The sequence below is a fragment of the Amborella trichopoda genome, chromosome 8 (genome assembly GCF_054954075.1).
Source record: "Amborella trichopoda isolate Santa Cruz 75 chromosome 8, AtrichopodaSantaCruz75HAP2 v2.0, whole genome shotgun sequence".
In the NCBI taxonomy this organism is placed as follows: Eukaryota; Viridiplantae; Streptophyta; class Magnoliopsida; order Amborellales; family Amborellaceae; genus Amborella; species Amborella trichopoda.
In genome coordinates this window covers 43955846-43976361 of record NC_142343.1, presented here as the reverse complement: position 1 = coordinate 43976361, position 20516 = coordinate 43955846, and the positions used below count along the sequence as shown (strand labels likewise).

The 20516-nt window shown below is 34.8% G+C and overlaps 1 long non-coding RNA gene and 1 other non-coding gene across 2 annotated transcripts; one reads left to right on the top strand and one right to left on the bottom strand.

Moving 5' to 3' along the window:
- Positions 1–2246: 2246 nt before the first annotated feature.
- Positions 2247–2320, bottom strand: TRNAI-AAU (transfer RNA isoleucine (anticodon AAU)). Its single transcript has one exon. It is a non-coding gene; the product is annotated as a tRNA-Ile (tRNA).
- Positions 2321–7318: 4998 nt separating this feature from the next.
- LOC148781129 (uncharacterized) lies at positions 7319–7792 on the top strand. The gene is made up of 3 exons (XR_016060561.1): positions 7319–7407; positions 7494–7569; positions 7659–7792. It is a non-coding gene; the product is annotated as an uncharacterized LOC148781129 (long non-coding RNA).
- Positions 7793–20516: the final 12724 nt, after the last annotated feature.

The following is a 20516-nucleotide window of genomic DNA, read 5'->3' as shown; positions in this document are numbered from 1 at the left end:
TTGACTGGGAGGAAACTTTCCCGGGCTCACACGCCCTCACCCTACCAAAACTTGTCTCGGACCACTGTCCCATCCTCTTTTCCACCGTACCCTTGAATAAAGGACCCAAACCCTTCAGGTTTGAATTGGCTTGGCTTGTAGAAAAGTCTCTTTTTTCCTTGATCCCAAACTGGTGGAACTCCTTTGATGGCCAGGTGACAGGAAGAGTTGGTTATAGACTGCTATCTAAAATCCAATTGCTTAAGGCCTCCCTGAAATCTTGGAGTCGTTCTATTCTTGGCAACTACTCCTTGACTAAGTCCAACCTCCTTAAGACCCTACAATACCTTGACAGCCTAGAAGAATCCCGCCCTTTGACTACCAGTGAAGCTGAACTCAGAACCCAATCTAAATTTAAATATCTCTCCACCCTAAAAAAGGAAGAGCTTTACTGATTCCAAAGATCAAGAGTTAACTGGCTAAAAGTAAGGGACCACAACAGTCGTTTCTTTCACAGAATAGCTAACTGTCGAAGGAGGTACGACTCAATCTCCTGCATTAAAGTAAATAACCAGTACCTGGATCAGCCTAAAGAGATAGAGTCAGCCATCCTAGCTTTTTCCTAGAACCTTTGCTCTACCCCAAATGTATCGAGACCTGCCATGGCTGATTTAGAGTTCTTCACCCTTACGGAAGATCAGGGTATTTGGCTGGAACGTCCTTTCCAAGAAGATGAAATCCTTAAAGCTCTCGATAATCTAGCCGGATGGGTTTCCCATAGCCCCCTTTAAAATCTTTTGGGACCCCTTTCGCCAGGATTTCTTAGACTTCTTCTTAGAATTCTTCCTCCGGGGTACACTCAATAAATCCATTAATGCCACCTTCATTGCTCTTGTACCCAAAGTTGAAAGGGCCGAGGAACTTAAGGACTTCTGTCCCATCAGTCTGCTCAACTCCACTTACAAAATTTTATCCAAGGTACTGGCCTTTGGACTGCAGTAGGTCCTCCGTACTGTCATCTCTTCCTCACAGTCAGCTTTTATAAAAAATCGTCAAATCCTTGATGGGGCTCTGGTTGCCCATGAATGTATTCATCCAAGGCACATGTCTAAAACGCCTGTTCTAATCTTCAAGATTGACTGGGAGAAAGCCTACAACCAAGTTAATTGGTCAGTTTTGGACGATGTTACGAATGGGCTTGGGAGATAGGTGGAGAATGTGGATGAGAGGCTGCTACTCCCATCCTTTCTTTTCAATCCTCATCAACGGAACCCCCAAGGGTTTCTTCCCTTCTTCGAGGGGCCTTCGCCAAGGGGATCCTCTTTCCCCATTCCTCTTTGCTATTTCGGTGGAGGTCTTTAGCCGGTCTCTCGCCCGCCTTTACCAAGCTGGGACTGGTTTCGAACTTCACGTCGGGGCCGAATAGTGTCGCATCTGCAATATGCTGATGATACACTAGTCTTCCTTGTTGCCTCCCCGATTGACGTGGAAAACCTGAGACTCTTTCTCAAGTGCTTCCAATTGGCCACGGGATTCAAGGTCAAATGGATAAGTACAAAATGATGGAAGTATCAATTGACAACAACCAAATCAGAGAGCTAATTCCATCTTGGGAATGTAAAGTCGATGACCTCCCAACAACCTATCTTGGTCTACATCTCGGGCTGGGAAAACCGAAGAAGAGGCTCTGGTCCCATGTTATCGACAAGGTAGACAGAAGGTTGGCTGGATGGAAAGGGAGTTTTCTTTTCCAAGCAGGAAGAACCACCCTTATCAAGGCAACCCTTGCCAATGCACCTGTATATTTTATGTCTCTTTTCTAAATGCACTGAAGCCTTGATCAGCTCATGAGGAACTTTCTCTGGTTAGGACAGGCAGACAAGACAAAGTTTCACCTCATTTCTTGGGACAAAGTATGTTTTGAGTAAAAAAAAGGAATAAAATTTGCATTGTTTTGAGTAAAAAAGGAATAAAAGTTGCATTGTTTTGAGTAAAAAAAGGAATAAAATTTGCATTGAGGTATTGTTTTGAGTAAAAAAAGGAATAAAATTTGCATTGTTTTTGAGTAAAACAAAGGAAAACTTTGCACTGTTTTTGAGTAACAACAGGGATAAAATTTGCATTGAGCTATTGTTTCGAGTAAAAAAAGGAATAAAATTTGCATTGTTTTGAGTAAAAAAAAGGAATAAAATTTGCATTGTTTTTGAGTAAAAAAAAAGAAAAATTTGTACTGTTTTTGAGTAAAAATGGGATAAAAATTACATTCATGGCCCATGCAGGTCTCGAACCTGCGACCTTCGCGTTATTAGCACGACGCTCTAACCAACTGAGCTAATAGGCCATTTTGTGTGAGGTTTCTATTACTAATAATAATCATCAATAGTATGTACAAGGAAAATCAATAGCGCATCAATAAATTTAATAGCATATATCATTAATTAGATTGCAACTTTAAATAATCAAAGTAAAGTGCACCGTTAAATATTATCATAAGATGTAAATTTGGCATAAAAAATTCATAGGATTCCCTAAGAATCCATTTTTATCTCCATTTAAAAAATTTTAAACTCTAAAAATAGTTCAAATCAAGTAGATATATAAACACATGAAAAATTGAAAATGGATCGTCTAGATAATGTGCTGGAAAATGCACTAGTTTTTGGACTTGAAATCATTTTTTCTCTCTTATTCATACATCTCAATTTCCAGATAATTAATTGGAGGGTTTTCAACTTCAAAATATTCTTTTACAAAGATTTTTTAGGTGCACCTTAATTCTATATTTTAAGGTTCCAACCTTATATAAACGTTTTTCTCAATATTATCAAGGAGAATTGTTTGGTGCGTCCATGGCCGCACCTATTACTATGCGGGCTTGGAGATCTACACCATCTACCAAAAAAAGTGCACCATAAATATTAGTCCTCTAAAGAAAAAGTAAAATCAATTGTTCAAATCAGCGTTTTAAAAATTGCCGAGTCGAACCGGACTCGCCCGGTTCGACTCGGAATTCACGAAAAGGGACCGGATCGGTTCAAAAACCGGGAATCGTCCGGTTCTAGAGAGAACCGGACGATTCCGCACAGTGACGCGCCGATTCACTGTACGGAATCGGCGAGTCCGTGAAGAACACGGGCTGCACAGTGTTCTTCACGGATTTTTTTCAAATTTGTCATTTTTTGATCATTTTTTTTGTTTTTTTCGGCACGTGATCTGTTTTGCAGGTTGTAAACAGCTTTATTCAGCTTTTTCAACGATTTAATGTTGGAAAAATTGGTTGTTTTTGGATCAAGAAAAATTCGGGGTTTAGGGTTTCCGCCATTTCTGAAATTTCATGCCAAATAGGGCATGAATCTTTCAAAATTTGTAGGCATATTGATCTTAAAGCTGTGAATCAAAAGATTTTGTTACTAATTTGTGATAATCGTTGAGAAAAACAGACTTTTTTGGAGATTGAAGGCTTCGGTTCACAAAAACAGGTAAGAACTTTGGGTTTTTTTTTTTTTCCGCCATTTGATTTATTTCATGGCATATTTTGAACAAAATGAGTTCAATAATTAGGGTTTTTAATCTTTATTGTGTCTAGTATGATTTAAAATTTTCAATTTTACGTAATCTGGTCAATTACAGCAAGAAATTTGATATGAACAGTGAGATGTCCGCGGAACCAAATTCCGCTGTTTTTTTTTTTTTTTTCCGCCTTTTGATTTTGTTTTCATGATATATTAGAAATAATGTGTTAAAAATTTAGGTTTTTGATTCCTTATATTGTTGTTTATCAGAAAATATAGTCAATTGGATGTAATTTATTCACTTGGAGGTGAATTTTTGAGTTAAAATCGCTTATGTAAAACGACTCTGTGAAGAACAAATTTTTTTTTTTTTTTTTGTTTGCAGCCCATGATAGAATTTTTTGTAATCTATGATCGAATTTTTTGTAATCCATGATCAAAATGTTTGTTTTTTTTTCTTGTAATCCATGATCGAATTTTATTTTTTATTTTTTATTTTTGTAACCCATGATAGAATTTTTTGTAATCCATGATCGAATGTTTTGTAATCCATGATCGAAATGTTTGTTTTTTTTTGTAATCCATGATCGAATTTTTTGTTTTTTGTTTTTTATGTAACCCATGATAGAGTTTTTTGTAATCTATGATTGAATTTTGATGTAATTGTTTTTTTCTTTTTTAGTAATCCACGATCGAATTTTTTGTTTTTGTTTGTTTTTTTTTTTTGTAATGCATGATCGAATTTTATGTAATCCATGAACGAATTTTTTGTAATCCATGATAGAATTTTCTGTAATCCATGATCGACTTTTTTGTAATCCATGATCGAATTTTATGTAATCCATGATCGAATTTTTTGTAATCCATGATAGAATTTTCTGTAATCCATGATCGACTTTTTTGTAATCCATGATCAAAATGTTTGTTTTTTTTACTTGTAATCCATGATCGAATTTTTTGTGGTTTTTTTTTTTTGTAACCCATGATTGAATTTTTTGTAATCCATGATGGAATTGTTTTTTTTTGTTCTTGTAATCCACGATCGAATTTTTTGTTTTTTTATGTTTTTTTTTTTTTTTGTAATCCATGATCGAATTTTATGTAATCCATGATCGAATTTTATGTAATCCATGATCGAATTTTTTGTAATCCATGATCGAATTTTTAGAAAATTTATGAAATTTTTTTTTTAATCCATGATCGAACTTTTTGAAAATTTGTTAATTTTTTTTTTTAATCCATGATCAAATTTTTTGAAAATTTGCTGTACTTTTTTCTTTTTATTTCTTTTTATCCATGATCGAATTTTTTGAAAAATGATGATTTTTCGAAAAGATGTGAAAATCGTGATAAAGTTTTGATTATCATGATGTATTAAACATTTAAACCTAATTTTTAATTTTTATTGTTTGAGTTTGCTGTAATTTTTTTTTCATGATCGAATTTTTTGAAAATTGATGATTTTCCGAAAAGATGTGAAAATCGTGACAAGGTTTTAATTATCATGAGGTATTAAACCATATTTTAAATTTTTATTGTTAAAGTTTTTGTTGAAAAAATTGTATGTTGATGGATTATTTACGCAAAAAAATGCATGTTATTATATTTTCAATACAAAACTGTATTTTTTTTATCTGTTGTTCATGGATTTTTAAGTTGGAATGACTGATGTTAGCCGGCTCTTTGAAGAATTGTTTTTATTATTAATTTTTTAATACAAAAAATGTATGTTCTTGATAATTGAGTTGTAGCCATGTTTGGAGCTTGCATTTTGTATTATTCTAAATGTTTGTAATTGATATGTATGAAATATTATTGTCAAAAAAGGTATTTTGCAATAACAAATAACAACGAATATGACTACATGAACTACCGCAACATATTATCACTACATATGGTGATTATTTTTCTTTTTGAACTGTCAGGTTAATTTAAACTTTTTACATCTTAAAACAGTTGAATCATGTCAAGATCTACAGAAGACCCTGCATGGCAACATGGGGTCAGACTTGATCCCAACAAGAAAGACAAAATTATTTGTAATTACTGTCAAAGAGTGATAAGTAGTGGGGTACATAGGTTCAAGCAACACTTGGCAGGGGTTAAGGGAGAAGTTTCTGCATGTACTAGTGTCCCTAGTAATGTAAAAAAACAGATGGTGGCAATTCTTAATGCTAGCAAAGGTAAAAAAATTGCCAAACATAGGATGAATGAGGAGATAGCTAGTTTATATACACCATCAAGCAGGAATGATACAAAAGAGCAATATAATTATGACCTAAAAGAGCAATATAATAATGAGCTGGACATGGCCACAAGATTGAGTTTACATGAACAATATCAGAGGGAATGTGGGTTTAGAATGCCTGGTGGGTCTAGCTCAGACATGCATGGTGGGCCTAGCTCCGATATGCATGGTGGGCCTAGTTCAGATATGCATGGCGGGTCCAGCTCGAGTATGTATGGCTGGCCCAGCTCAAATATGTATGGAGAGGTTGGTGGCAATATGTATCAAGAAGAATCAGTTATTGAAGAAATTGTTTCTAAGTTACCTAGGAGTGCCAGTATTGCAGGTCATGGTCGTAAAGACCCATTTCTCTCAAAGCCTAAGTCACAACAGATGACCTTAAAAGGCATGGTTAAAGGTACAAGAAATATGTTAGGGAGATATGTTGGTAAATGGTTCTACGATAAAGGGATTCCCTTTGATGCAGCCAATAGCCCATATTTTCCACCTATGGTTAGTGCAATCCAGAGAGCCGGGCCCGGGGTAAAACCCCCGACGGCATATGAGCTCAGTGGGCCAATATTAGACGAAGAGGTAGAGGAAGTTAAAAAGTGGATTGAAGAATATAAACAGAGTTGGCCAAGGACAGGAATTACTCTCATGAGTGATGGTTGGTTGAATAAAGTTAGCAAAAAGGAGTTTTTAAACTTCTTGGCCTATTCCCCAAAAGGTACAGCTTTTTTGTCTAGCAAAGACGTATCAGGGACGAAGAAGGATGCAAACTTCTACGTACGACTATATGATCAGATAGTGGAGGAGGTGGGGGATAAGCATGTAGTCCAGTTTATTACGGACAATGCCCGTGCATGTGTTTCTGCAGGCAGCAAGTTGATGGATAAGAGGAAGCATCTAGTATGGACCCCGTGTGCTGCACACAGCATCGATCTTATGTTAGAGGAAATCGGTGAGATCAAAATTGTTAAGGAGACTCTAGATGAAGCAAGGTTGGTGTCGAGATTTATATACAACCACTCGAAAATATTATTTCTGTTTAGAGAACACTCTAAGAAAAAAGAGATAATCAGGCCTGCCATAACCCGCTTTGCGACCGATTACTTAGCTGTGGACTCCATTCGACAATCTGAAGGTGCATTAAAGAGATTGTTTACTTGTGAAGAGTGGTTAAATGACCGCCTCTCGAAGTCCAGTACCGGTGTAAAAGTGGATAACATAATCTCAAATAGGCTGTTCTGGTCTCGATGTTCCAGTGTTGTAGAGGCCACTGCCCCTTTGGTCACGGTGTTAAGAATGGTGGATGCTGATAAGAAAGCTACCATGGGTATCCTTTATGAAGGTATTGAGAGGGCGAAATCAGCTATTGGGGAGAAGTGTAATTTTGCTAGCAAAGTGATCGAGATTATAGAAAAGAGGTGGAACACCAAATTTCGGACGTCCAATTCATTATGCTGGTAAATATATATTTATATCATTACAATGTTTCAGTTTAAATCATTTTTTTATGAAATTGTAAATGACATTTTTCTACCTATATATTTTTTAGGTTACTACTTCAACCCAAAATTTTTCTATTTGACACCTGAACAACCCCACAAGATTATGGAAGGGGTCAGATACATTATTGCAAGGTTGGAGAGAAGCCATCGAAACCAAGTAGCAGCAATACAAGAGGTATTATTTAATGTTTCGGTAAGAACTTCATTGAGTTGTTATATTTGTGAGGAATAATGCACTAAAACGTAATATATTTGTTTTAGCTTGCTATGTATAGGGATGCTATAGGATCCTTCGGAACTAGACTTGCCAGAAATTCTCGAACTATGATGGATCCAGGTTATCCCCTCGCTAATATTTTGTTTATTCATATATTTAATCTTATGAATTGTTCTTGCCCTTCCAATGCTTTTTACATTTTAATCCAGCTGAATGGTGGGAGATATATGGTACTGATGCACCTCACCTAAAGAGGATAGCAATCAAGGTGCTCTCCCAAACATGTTCTGCTACTGGCTGTGAGCGCAACTGGAGTACGTTCCAATGGTTGCACACTACTAGAAGGAATTGACTCGCTTCTGAGAAGCTTCATAAACTAGTCTACGTTCATTATAATTTAAACCTCAGAGAGCGACAAATAAGAAGGAAGCTTGAAGACTATGGGCCGATAGACTTAGACACAATATTTGTCACAGACACAGCAGACCGATGGGTAGTCGAAGAGGAGGAGCCAGTGTTGCACAAGAGAGCGTTCCTTGAGGCTATCGGTGATGAAGATATTGAAGAAACTGATGAGCGGCATGAAAGAGGAAGCAGCCAGCCAATATATCCACAATATGTCGATGATATTGCACCTAATGAGGGAGAGTGGGAAGGGGATCTAAGAGAAAATGAGAGAGATGATGATTTTGAGGCCACCCTATCCCAGCCATATTATTCACATATCGAGTCCCAACAGCAACAGTGTAGGGATGAGCACGACAGTGCAGGTGAGCATGAAGGATGGATAAGCTTCGGGGATTTTGGACTGGGAACACAACAAAACACTAACACTCAGGGATTTGGGAATAGTCAGACGCCCGCTAATATCGATGATTCGTTTTTAGATCGAATCAATGAATTGTCAAACGAATTCAATCAATGGCACCAGCGTGACCAAGAAGAACAACAACGTCGTCTATCATTTTATTTTTAGATCGTATGTTATTAATTTTATGCTTTATTGTAGTCCATGTATGTTGATATACTTATTCCATGATAATTCTATGTTTATCCTTTTGTGTGATGTAAATTAAATGTTGAATGGCGGTTCATGCAGGGAAAGAACATATCAATATTCGCATATTCATCCAAAAACATGAAAATTCTTAATGGAGTACCCTCATTTTTTATTGAATTCCTAAAAAACAATATTTATAATGAATTTTAATAATTTTTTCGGATTTTTTTGAAGCTTTATTCTGACCGAGTCACCCGATTCCGATCAGGACCGCCGATTCGCCGATCCGGATCGCCGATTCGCCGATCCGGATCGGTTTTTGAAAAGCCCGATCCGGGTCACCGATCCGGTTTTTAAACCATTGGTTCAAATACTTTCTCCAAAAAATATCATTTTTAGTTTATAAAATTTATTCATTTTTACCGATTAACAATTTACATGTTAAAGATTATATATTCCCTAAAAATTAGGATTAAATTCTATTTCAAAAATAAATTATTAAGGGGTCCGCATTTCTAGTGGACTTATAGAAACCGTGTCCTATTATCAAGGAAATCAATAGTACAAAACAATAAAACCAATATACAACAATAAGATCAACGCAATGTGTGTGTATCAACAATATACTCCAATTATATATAAAAAAATTAATAGGGTGCATAAATAATGTCAACAATATACGCCTATACATAAAAAAAAACTAATAAGATACATAAATAATGTCAATAGTATTTGTCTAGAAAGAGACCATTTATCTTTATTACAAGGAAGTCACAACTATTTCTATTTATTAGATGTCAAATTAGATGGTTTGAGGTGAGTAACAAAGTTCGAGAATTGTTTTTTAAAACTTTGTGTCTAATCAATGACACTATTATAACTACCCATTTGGAAATTTAAAGCACAAGAATGATTGTTGCCTCGTTGAACAAAAAGTAAATGATCTCTTTATAGACAAACCCCATCAATAATACTGGTAGAACAAATACTGCTTGTGCCTGAAGTATCTGGAACTAAGGTCCATTCAATCTGGCCCGACCATATTTGGCTCCCCCATATCTATTGGGTGCACAATGATGACATTTATGGTCTTTCTCTTTCTGGGGTCATATTTTCATAATAAAATTTTCTTTTTGTAATAAAAATATATATTTTTTAATTTCTATTATGGTTAGATCTCTTCAATATTAATATAAGAAAAATTTATCAAAGTACCCATATGAGATGAAGTATTTAATATTGTACCCATTTGCAACTATTCAAACTCAAGATCACGTGTTTGTCATGGATATTTTGAAATTAAATCAAAAGCTCCGAGTAATTTGATAAATATCCGTCAATATATAATATATTTTAAATTCTCATTATCCTTAAAAGAACTCAAAGGTGGGCATTTGAAGCATTCATGCTTTAGCTTTGGAGCTAGGGCAGCCAATGGCCACCGAGCCTGAACCATATTACTGAGGCATGAGCTGATTTAGTCCAAAATTTGCATTTGTAGCATTCAGGCCTTAGATTGGAGCAAGGACGGACCATGAAATTATTAAGGACCGAGCCCAAAATTTGCATCGGTGTGTGTACGTGTGCATGCATGTGTATATTAGAAAGAGATAAAGTTATCAATAGGTTGTATTAAAACAAATATTAGTTTAGGTTATGCACCCAGTTGTCAGATCTTTAAAAGATATATGTCACCATTTGAATTTTAATCTTTTTTCTACAAATCAATTTAAGTTGAAATTTCAGATTTGTCTTGAAATGGACTCAGCCCGAAAATTGTTCAGGCCTAGCATCCTGCGCATATGCCTTCGGTGCAGCTTAAACCCAGCCTGGTGTAAATCCAACTAGACTTAGCCATATGCCATGTTGTCGGCCCCTTTTCACCCTACTTACCAAGAGCCCAACCCACAAATGGGGATGCATACTAAATGATGGCTTTGACACAAATCTAAGGCAAACGGTGTAAATTGTAAATTAGTAGGAGAGATCTTATTTCAAACCACCCTTAAGCACCAAGAAGGCTTTCACAAAACATAGATGGACAATTATTCAACCCTCAGCTAACCATCAAATAATAGGTGGACAATTATTTAACTGATTTAGTTCAAAGGAGCTATAGATTAATAGACATTAACCCAAAAAAAAAAAGGGAAAGAAAAGGGAAGCTATAATATACATTAAAAAAAAAAGGACAAAAAAAAAAAGAACCTACAGAGTGACAGTCTATCCCTTTTGGACCAAGTTCTTACTCAACAACCTCAAAAATAAACTGAATCAGTTAAAAGGAAGCTATAGATCAACAAATCCTTTGTCTGTCCCTTGTTGATCGAATACTTCCTTAGTAACCCTTCTTTCAAGAACCCAACCTTCTCTAGAACCCTTTGAGACCCAAAATTTCAACATCAACAAAAGCTTCAATCCTCTCTAGCTCAGGGATATCCTTGAACACACTAGAGACCATCATCTTCACTGCATGTGTTGCTATGCCTTGGCCCCAGAACTGCGAAGCTCTCATAAAACCGATTTCGGCTCTACATAGAGCCTCACCCGAGCCTTGTGTGACCTATACCGAACCTATAGGCTGCTCACTTAGGGATATGGCCTTGAGCCATGGATGGGGAATGGTGCGATCTCTTAAGCGTTCTAGCACCGCTTTGTGAGAGGTGTAGGTCTCCCATCTGAAAATTTTACTAACTCGATCATCGGTCAACCACACCATGTAATTGTCGATGTCCAGCTCGAACCGGTGCAGGGTCAGTTTGGACATTGGGTCCTCCATTTTTCTTTGGGAGTAATTGGATTTTAGCCACAATAAAAAGGAATAATTGGGGTTTAGCTAATTTTTGAGAATGGGTCTGGAAATTTTTGTGCAGGTGGAAGATGGAAGAGAAAATGGAACATTATTGAAGTTATGATTCATGTACGGTTGTTTGGGTAAATGTAGTTTTTAAGGAAAGGGCTTGTAAGCCACATCCATGTCTTTTTTTTTTTTTTTACATTATTGATAAAGGGTCATATAGATTTGTTCAACTTCCATGTGATAAAAGAGAAGCATCATCTCCTGTGGCCTTAAATAAATGAGGACAAAAAGGGCAAAGTTACTGATCAACATTGTAAATTAAATGCTCCAATTGCCCAAAAATATGTATTGTTACTTGAATCAAATTATGTATTTGTTTTTTATAATTTTGAGCAAGCTTTATTTAACATATTATTAATTTTTCAATACTGATGGACCACGATTTGTATAGCTGATATCAAATAGCTAATTTTTTATTAAAAAAAAACCTATATAGGTGGCGCCACCTATGTGTATGATTGTTATTTTTAGATGTGTTATCAAAAGGGGTGATTAAGATAGCTTCAGTTATGATATAAGTCTAGTATTATTTTATTTTTAATTTTCTATATAAAGTATCTTGAGATTCAAAGCACAAGTCGTAAGGGCCTTGTTGTTCAATTATTGATGTTATAACTATTTATATTTATATTTTTATTAGGCATGCCCCTATGAAAAGATGTCATGTCCAATATTTCACGTAAAAATTAGTTTTTTGGGTAATTTCATGTCAAATCAGCCTGTAAATTAAAAATAGAAGCAAAAGTTACAAACAACCCCCAAGACGAGACTTTCTATGTAAGTTATCCTCAACCAAGCTTTTTCCTTCACTTTTTCCCTAAAATACTCTTTGTTAGCAAATACCTCCTAACAAAAAAAAAAAGAAGTCTAAACTACCCTCCCTTTCTCTTACCCACTCCTCTCTCTCCTGTTTCCCACAAAAATGTGGTTCGGCGTATTCTTAGGGCAGTCCGACAGTGTAATGTCGGTCCGATAAATAACAGCGACGGTTTGGCATTGACAGAGAACGGTCCAACAATAAGCCCATGCCTTCCGGCATTGCCAAAAAGCAATCCGACAATAGGCCCATGCGGTTTGGAAACAGCCCATGCAGTACAACAACATGCCCATTGTGCGATACGTCAATGTCAAAGAGCAGTCTGATAGCCGATGTAAACTCATGTGAATGTTCCCCCAAAATTAAATTTTTATGTACAAAAAAGGGCATTTTCGTAAAAAAATGTACCTTATTTTACTTGGGGATATTTGCTAAAAAAACGTTTTTTGGGGAAAAAAGTGAAAAAGGTTGGGGGTAACTTGCAAAAGAAGTCTAGTTTTGAGGGTTATTTATAATTTTCCTAAAATAAAAAACAAAATACTTTGAGGCGTCTAATCAAGACTAGATGCTATGAGAATTTATGATTAATTCTATCATTTAGATTCGACAATAAGAATTATCAGTCACATATGTCTTGTATATGGGTGGAACCACATTTAATGATTCCCTTATTTGGAGGGTGAAGAAGTGTTTTAGTCAAGGAAAATGGTTTGATTAGGTTGTAGCTCTATCAAAATACATAAAGGGTGTGGTTTCCATAAGGTTGCAACCTTAAACAATCTATTTAAGGCACACCTCCAAATTTTATCATAGCATATAATTTTGATGTAAAAATATTCTTAAGATTATCTCAAAATCTATTTTCATATCTAATTATAAAATTTTAAACTCTAAAAATGATTAAAGTCAAGTAGATCCATAAACATATGAAAATCTTGAAAATGGACGGTCTAGATAATGTTTTGTAAGATGCATCATTTTTTGGACTCAAAATCCTTTCATTTTTCATAGTCATACATCTCAACATCAAGATGATCAATTAGAGAGTTTTTCAATATTAAAACAACCTTTTTCGATGGATTTTTGAAGTACATCCGTAGTTCTACATTTTAAGGTTGCAACCTTATATAAACTTTTCCCATACATAAATCCTCACTTCATAATTCATAAAAAATTCCAATTCAAGTATGGGCTCGAATATTATGGCTGTAAAAAAGTACAAGGATTTCACGCTCTAAAACTAGCGTATATTGTAATAAATTATCTAGATTGTCTATTTTATCATAAACATAAGTGTTCACATTTCCACAAGATTGTATCAATTTTTAAGTTTCAAATTTTATTGTCGATATTAGAAATTGATTTTAGAGCTCTCACCAAAAGTACTTTCTGGATGGGGATTTGAGATGATGTTTCTTTTGTTTTCATTAAGCCTAGGCCTTATAGAAACTTCCCCCTTTGGTCAATTCTAACAAGAATATTTAGAAAATTATAGAAGAGCAAAGAGACATTTGCTGAAAAGGAAATTTCGATGTGCTGCAATTATTGATTTTTGTAGCGTCTTGATGTGGTACCCAAGGCCCCAAATTTCATCGGACGACCAGCATTTAATTACAGTTACAGTTGATGTGGTCTAGAGACCACCAATGGGTTGGTTTAGCTTTATTTGAACTAAATCATTTTCTTTTGCAACCCATAAGTGGCAAGTAAACCTAAACCATTGGGCTCCTAGGTGCATGGGATATATTGCATTTTAGAGAGAAAAAAGATGTATATATTGAATTAGGCTGAGGTCATGATGTATTTTTAATTTTTATTTTTTATAGAAATGTTATCGGCATAAATTTTAAGAAAAATATCATATTATCTCCTATTTTTAACTTCTATATCTTATCAGATCCAAGAATTGAAAATATTACTTATAAGCAAAAGGACTTCATCTTTTTTATCTTTCAACCCCTTAAATCCTTTTGACTATGTATTATTGACCTCAACAACTTATGAAATGACTTTGTCTCACTCTCTCTAAAACCCTATCTCTCTCTCACATCATCGCCTCTCTCTCTCTCTCTCGAAACTCCATCTCTCTCTAAAACCCAAATTCCATTTCTCTCTCTCACATCATCATCTCTCTCTCTCTCAAAACACCATCTCTCTCTAAGACCCAAACTCTATTTCTCTCTCTCAAAACTTCATCTCTCTCCCTAAAACTCAAACTCCATCTCTCTCTCTCTAAAACTCTATCTCTAAAACCCAAAATCCATCTCTCTCAAACACAAAAAAGCGTGATCATGTTTGAGCTCAAGCTAAACCCCTTGGTTGGTAAACTCACCGAGAAACGAAGAGAGAGAGTGAGATGGAGTTTCAATAGGGTGTTATTTTAGTGTTTGTTTGGATAAAAAAATTTATAGTCAAAGGGGTTGAGGGGCATGTAATATAGGAATGATGGAGATCTTTTGTTTACAAGTAATATTTTCAATTCTTACGTCTCATTAGATATGGAAGTTAAAAATAAGAGATAAAGAGATATTTTCTCTAAATTTTACGCTATTTATGCAATAAAATGGGGTGTACCAAATAAAATAAAAACAAATAAAAAAGTGAGAAAAATATCTCTGAATATTTTCGCTGCATTTTGGTATTTTTATTTCAATTATTTTTTCTTTTGTACTTTATGGGTGAACCTTGATGAGATCTGTGGATTATCCAAATTACATGTCAATAGGCTTTTGTAAAAAATAAAAATGAGAACAAAAATAAAATTGACGCTGTCATTTTGGCTAGGATTAAATCTAGACCGCAGACATGTATGGTTATGTGAAGCATACAACAGTGAGATCCATTACGACGTGTTTGACTGGCCGAACTTTTGAAAAGTGGAAGATCTGAATTCCACCCAACTCCAACATTTGTTATGTGGAGTAGAAGGACAAGCGTGGAAGGGGCAGCTTCCATGCAAAATGATGGAAGGGGCGGCTTCTACTTTTCGGGCTTCCAGATAACAAACATGCCCTTTGAAAAAGTTCGTCATGACTTGTTGGTTCATAGTAAGAATATGGTCACAGGGAAATCATCACCGTTCCATCAGTTGGTTGGTCGGTGATGCATTCCATTGGATGATCCTTATGACCATATTACATATACTTTCCCTCTCCTCTCCTTTCCCCTATTTCTCTTGACGAAAAATAATTGAGTAGAAAGAATAGTAGTTATGGAGAATGGAGCGTTGCTGTAAAACTTATGGATCTCTTCCTCTAAAGGAAAACTTCTTGATTACTGAATGACTTGTTAATGCATTATTAATGGATGGCTTAAAAAGAAAAGAGAATAATATTAACTAAAAAAGAGTGGTAATAGAATTCAAAGAAAAAAGGACTATTAAATGTATTTTAAAATAGTAAAAAAAATAGAGACCACAACTAAATAATAATTACGAGACCTTTGTGGTCATACTCCAACATCTCTCTCCCCCGTCTTTATCTGTAAGTCCAAGGATGGCTCCCTCTCTCTCTCTCAATCCTAGTATGGCATTATCTTTCTCTCTCCCTCTCTCCCACTATCTCTCCCATCTCTCTCCCCTTGTAAATATAAGGATCTTTCTCTCAAAAAATAAGTTTATATAAGGTGTCCACCTTATATTATAGAAACGCATCAAAAACACATCGGAAAAGATTATTTCGTCACAAGAAAATCCTCCAATTGATCTAGACCACGATATATATAGATATGAAAAAAAATAAAAAATTTCAAATATTAAAAGTAGTGGAAAATTGTTTCATGTCGGCTGGACCGCATGACTACATACGCGGTCCAAAAAATGTAAATCATCCATCTTAAAGATAGATGCAAGTAGGTGTTTCATTTAAAAACAATGGAAACTAACAGCCCAAATGTTTTCTTATCCATGTTCGAGATTACATGTCCTTAAAAATTAACTAAAAAAATACATCTAAAAAATAAATTTATTAATAGGCCTATATTTCTACATATGCAGGCTTGACCGCATAGAAACCGGGTCCAAAAGCAGTACATCTTGTAAATATGGGTACAGTTTACGTAAGGATGGTGTAGACGTAAGGTGCACCTTTAAATTTTATCATGCTATATAATTTTAATGTAAAATATTATTAGGATTATCTCAAAATCTATTTTTATATCTAATTATAAATTTTTAATTTTAAAAATGGTTAAAATCAAGTAGATCAACATATTAAAATGCACTATTTTTAAGACTTAAAATCTTTTTATTTTTCATAGTCGTACATCTCGATGTCAAGATGATCAATCAAAGGGTTTTTCAACAGTAAAACTATCTTTTCCAATAGATTTTTGAGGGGCATCTATAGTTCTACATTATAAGGTTAGCATCCTTATATAAACTTTTTTCTATAAATGTTATCTAGATCATCAATTTGCAAGATTTTCGACTGTTTATAGATCTATATTATTTTTGAAGCTTTCAATTTCAGTTATAAGGGTGAAAAATAGATTTTTAGGTTATCATATAAGTTTATGCATCGAAAATGCATCTTTTAATGAGATTTTGGGATGCATTCTTAAGGTTGACACCTTGGACAAACCTCACCCCTCTCAATGATTAGAGTTATCATTTGTGTGGGATGTTCTTTTTATGCCAGCAGGGACAAAGGTCTGTTTGTCATTCCCCATTAATGTAAAGTGCTATGGCAATAAGAAGATTTAGTGCTTATGATAATGGATTCAGTGTTGATCCACTCCCACGTAGAGAGATAGAGGGAGAGGACCTCACGGCCACCATTGTTAACTATTTAGAGTGATATATGTACAGATCCGAAATAATTAACTAAACTACGAAATTATTCAATTATAGGTGGAAATTGCAATGGAGGTCGATCAATTCAGGTTTTTTATTTTTTTCAAAATTGCTTCACAGTTTGAGGATGATATCCTCATAACGTATTTTAAATTTTGTTTTTAAATTTTTCTCGTTAGTAGGGCGGTGTCCAAGCTTTATGAACAGTTCCAATGTGCTATGAGGTTAGAATCCAGACCCCTTTTGGATGGAGTAGTCCTTAGTTCTTGGGTGGTTCGAGGTCCCTATCCTCAGACTGTTCTTTGTTTCTTATTTTTTGAGAAAAACAATGGTTCGAGGATGGGTACCTAGGACCGCTCTCAGGATTGAGCAGAACTCAATTCTAGGGTTGTCCAAAGTCCCCATTCTTGGACCGTACTTTATTACTTATTTTTTGACAAAAACAAGCGGTCTGAGGATGGGGACCTATGACCGCTCTACTGGGATTTTGCTGTGTTCGTAAGGCGGTCCGAGGATTCTAACCTCCGACCACTTAGGCACTGCACCTAAAGCTTCTAACATTGCCCTACTAATGAAAAAAAATAAAAAAATAAAATGCGTTCCGATGATAAAATCGTTAGATTAAGAGGCAATTTTGAAAAAATAAAACAATACACTTGACTGAACTTACTTATAATTTCTATCAATAATCAGATCATTTCATATTTTATGTAATTATTTCGGATCCATACATAAATCACTCAACTATTTAAGCACATGGTTGGTTCGTGTGTTAAAGAGAGAGAGAGGGGTGGGTGAGTTTAGTATGACTAGTGAGAGAGAGAACCTCATAAGCCACAAGAACTTTGCAAAGCTAGGGAGGGGTTTGAATGTAACTATTTAAGTAGATGTGTGTGTTAGAGAGAGAGAGAGAGAGAGAGAGAGAGAGAGAGAGAGAGAGAAGCAAGGGACAAGTACAAAGTGGTGGTTAGAAAGAGTGAGGGTACACGAAGAAGAAACATGTGGTAAAATGTTGTTAGTGCTTGGAAGCTTTCTTTCACTCACTCACCAATAAAAAAGTAAAGTGAAGATGGATAAAAAACACCTTCATGCGCTTGCTTGCCTCCATTTAAACTTCTCCTCAGTCTCTTTCCTAATAATAATATCAAGTTCACCTCTTCCCTTTCTCTCTATATCTACCTATCTATTTAGCTACTGAGAACTGTATTTACAACTCTTTTTTTTTTTTAATTTGCAGTTTGTCTCTCACGATCGAGAGTTATAAAAAATGTAATGTAAGATTCTCCCTCCTACTCTCTCGCATTGGATGTGGTTTGCTTTAGAACTATTAATGAGTTTGGTCCAATTAAAATTGATGTAACCACTAATTTAATTAGTTAGAGTGAATTTTAGAAAAATAAAAATAAAAATAAATTTAAAAATTATTACAGATATTACAAATATTTGAAAAATAATTTTGTAGCCAGCTAGCTGGTTAAAACCAATATGTACTACTAGCAAAATTGGCTAAACAAGTTTTGATTGGTTTTCTAAGAAATCTAGTTTTTTTTTTCATATTAGATCAATGAAAGCACTAGTCAGCCATCCGATAAAGGGATCCACCCCAGTCAATTGTCTGATCAGTTCGGTCTAGTCTTGATAACTAAGCTCAGAATGCTCTCTCTCTCTCTCATATATATTTTAATAAGCTTGAAGAGATATTGCAAACTAATGAACCCGCACTATTGCCATTGTATATTGATGAAGTGATTAATGTAGTTTTTACCACAATGATCTCTTTATTTCTTAAATGGCTAATAAATGCCTCTATAATCTTATGTTTGTGCAATTAATCGTCCAAATATTGATAGGCATGTATGCTCTTGCTGGAGCATACTGTACATTTGCTCCCTCAGTCAAAAGACCTATTTGAGAGGATTTTTTTATTATGAAATTATGGGAACCACCTAAGAATGTAGATGATTATTTTCAAAAAAAAAATTTGAATTTTTAGTTTCTAGCACTTAAATCTCACCCTTCAAAAATTGGATATTCTTTATTCAATGATGTGACATTGATTTTTTTGCAAGAAGGCAAGTTTAATTAAGAAAGTTTTTGACTGAGGCTAGTCTATGGGTTACATCCCAAAAATTTGGTGCCTTAAAATTACTCTGATATTTACAGCCTACTCCGGCAGGTGCGTAAAATCTTTTGGCAATCGTGATAATTGTAACTCTATATGGAAAAGGAACTGAAATTTCAAAAACAACTTATCGAAGATAACCATTATCCTCCTCTCTCAATCAAAGTACTAGAGGACAAACATCTCCGTTTGATATTACACAATGAAACATCTCTCCATCTCTTCTCTCAATCATAGACAAATATCTTAAAATATCGAAATCATAAATATAAAAAATATCTTAAAATATCGAAATCATAGACTCAGCGATGCTAAAGGACAAGTATAGGATGCTAGCATTAAATATCTCGCTCACCCCACCTTTTTAAAAAGAATACAAGTTGGCCACCTCAAAAAAAGAATGGGGTTGAAGTCAAGGTGGTAGCACTACTTGTGACTCAACTATAAGTCTCGGTTTTCATGTTCACCAATACGAACCCCGGTTTTCATTCTCACCAATGCTAACCCTTTCGAAAACTACTGACAATTTCAAAAATTGCTAATTCACTACTAACCGTTAATGTTCCTAGAAAGAAAAAAAAGAAAAAAAACTAACATTGAAAATTTGCTAATACACTACTAACTGTTAATGTTCCAAAAAAAATAAACAAAAATAAAATAATAACATTGAAAATGAGGTTACTTGAACTTTGAATTGAGGGTATAACATGTGGCATGCCACTCCGGAATTTGGGTTTGCATTGGTTGTAATGTCCATGTCAAAATGGAAAATTGTTTCTTGTGGCCGGGATAACATTTCTACATTTACGGTCCTCGAGGTATAAAGCATCCATTGTAAAGATGGAGGCAAACAGGTGATTCATCTAAAAACAATTGAGTCCAAATGTTTTCTTAATAAAAATATTAATTTTAATTTTAAAATTTATTTATATTCATGATTTGTCATTTTTACATCAAAAAATCCATCTAAAAAATAAATTTTTAAGAGGTGACTCACTTCTACAAAGACTGGTAGAAACCATGTCCATAGAAAAAAGGAAGTAAAATTTGACTCACTTCTACAAAGACTGGTAGAAACCATGTCCAGTGTCAGAGCACTGGTCTCTAGCTGAACACCGAGGATGTGTTATTATTGAAATGTTAACGGCAGAAATGAAGCCTAAGACGTTATGTTGTCAAAGTAAGGATGTTATGTCACATAAATTTGATTTTTTAAAATTACGCCCACATAGGGTCCTACCCAAGGGAGTAAATGCACAACATGCTCCTCCGGGAGCGTATATCTTTTGCTCCAAAAATGATAAGAGAGTTTCGTATTGCATACTACTAAGAAACTTGATTTGAATTTGCTTCCACAAAAAATGTTTACATATATAAATTATATAAATTTAGCAAATGTTGACAATCACACATATGAATTCAGCAAAGGTGGGCTCACATTTGTCTTTAAAGTAGTTACGATCATTACATGCATTT